This window comes from Coenobita brevimanus, chromosome 35, assembly GCF_032717465.1.
Source record: "Coenobita brevimanus isolate Jiangsu-jjx chromosome 35, ASM3271746v2, whole genome shotgun sequence".
NCBI classification, from domain to species: domain Eukaryota; kingdom Metazoa; phylum Arthropoda; class Malacostraca; order Decapoda; family Coenobitidae; genus Coenobita; species Coenobita brevimanus.
This window is the reverse complement of record NC_136988.1, coordinates 830,001-832,017: the sequence shown is the minus strand read 5'-3', so window position 1 is coordinate 832,017 and position 2,017 is coordinate 830,001.

Genomic DNA, 2,017 nt, shown 5'->3' with positions numbered 1-2,017 from the left:
CGCTACCCCGGCACCTCACTTACCCACCACTGCAAGTTTTCATAATTTGCTCAATATTCTGGCGTGCCGCAGGGATCAGTTCTGGCGCCAACCCTGTTCCTGGTTCATATTAATGATCTCTTATCTGTCACCCACAATCCCATCCACTCATATGCAGATGACTCAACACTACATAGTTCATTCACACTCAGACACCCATTTACAAAGTCTAATATCTCTACCTCTCAACTCAGTACAGCCATGTCCATAAATCAAGACCTATCTATTATCAGTGAATGGGGACAAAACAACCTTGTCTCATTTAATACTAGTAAAACTACATATATACAATTTACTAACAGACAGATATTGCCAGATTCGTATATTACGTTCAATGCTACTAATATTCCCATCTCCAAAACTACTGAAATTCTCGGCGTCTCACTCAGCTGGACCTCTCATATCAGATCAACCGCCTCAAAGAAACTTGGATTATTGTACAGTGTCCGTAGCTTCTTCATTGACGAGCAGTTGGTTATAATTTATAAGAGTCATGTGCGCTCTCAGCTTGAATATTGCTCACCCTTGTGGAATGGTTGTGGAGAGGTTGCATTAAAACAACTGGACAAAATTCAGAACAAAGTTGTTAGAATTATTAACAACCCTGCCATTACAAATAAACTACCTCCCCTACAAGTAAGAAGGAATGTTGCCTCCCTTGCATTATTTTACAGATATTTTTATGGCAAATGCTCAGACTAAGTTGCGTCCATGGTGCCACCTCTCCATGCCTTCCCTCGTGCTACACGGGCATCTGGTAGCGCTCATGACTGGAATGTCACTCAGCCATATTGCAGAACTTCTGCCTATCAAACGTCTTTCATTCCCCGAACTGCATCTCTCTGGAACTCGCTTCCCCAGAGTTGTTTCCCTCCAAACTTCAACCCACAGCTGTTCAAGTCTAACTGTTACAGATATTTTATGAACAGAGGACACCAGTAATCTGGTGTATGGATTAGTTTTTTATTCATTTGATATTCGTTCCTCTGTTCTCTTATTAAAAAAAAAATAATAATGTGGAGAGGAGGGACAGTGAGAGACTAACTAGGTGTACATGGATGAGGTGGAGGGGAGACAGGAAAGAGGAGACTGAGGATGAGATGGATGGGGGAGAGGGAGGGGGAGACCGAGGATGAGATGGAGGGATGGAGCTGAGGTATATGAGAGAGGGGGATGTAAGGAGGGGGCTTAAGATGGGGGGGGGAGCGAAATGGCAAGGGAGAGGGCGACATGGAGGCGATTTGTCTGTGGCCACCCTTTACAGGATTAAGGCGTCTGGCTACAGATAGAGATATAGTTGCATCACTCTCTCTCTCTCTCTCTCTCTCTCTCAAATATACGTGTACCACATACTACTGTCTTTCATGCACCCTATCCTGCTTCTCAGCGTCTTCTCATCTGGCGGTTTCCACTCAATGTTCTTCACTGTACCTTCTTCACCAAATGCCTATGTTCTTCACTGAATATCAGGTTCTTCACTGTATCATATGTTCAAGCCTCTTATGTTCTTCACTGACTAACATGTTTTTCATTATTATTTATTCACTGTTTCCTCTCATGTTCTTCACTTAATACTATGTTCTTCACTGACAATTATGTTCTTCACTGATTATTGTTCTTCACTGAATATTATGTTCTTCACTGATTATTGTTCTTCACTGAATATTATGTTCTTCATTGAATATTATGTTCTTCACTGATTATTGTTCTTCACTGAATATTATGTTCTTCACTGAATATTATGTTCTTCACTGAATATTATGTTCTTCACTGAATATTATGTTCTTCACTGAATATTATGTTCTTCACTGAATATTATGTTCTTCACTGATTATTGTTCTTCACTGAATATTATGTTCTTCACTGATTATTGTTCTTCACTGAATATTATGTTCTTCACTGAATATTATGTTCTTCACTGAATATTATGTTCTTCACTGAATATTATGTTCTTCACTGAATATTGTTCTTCACTGAA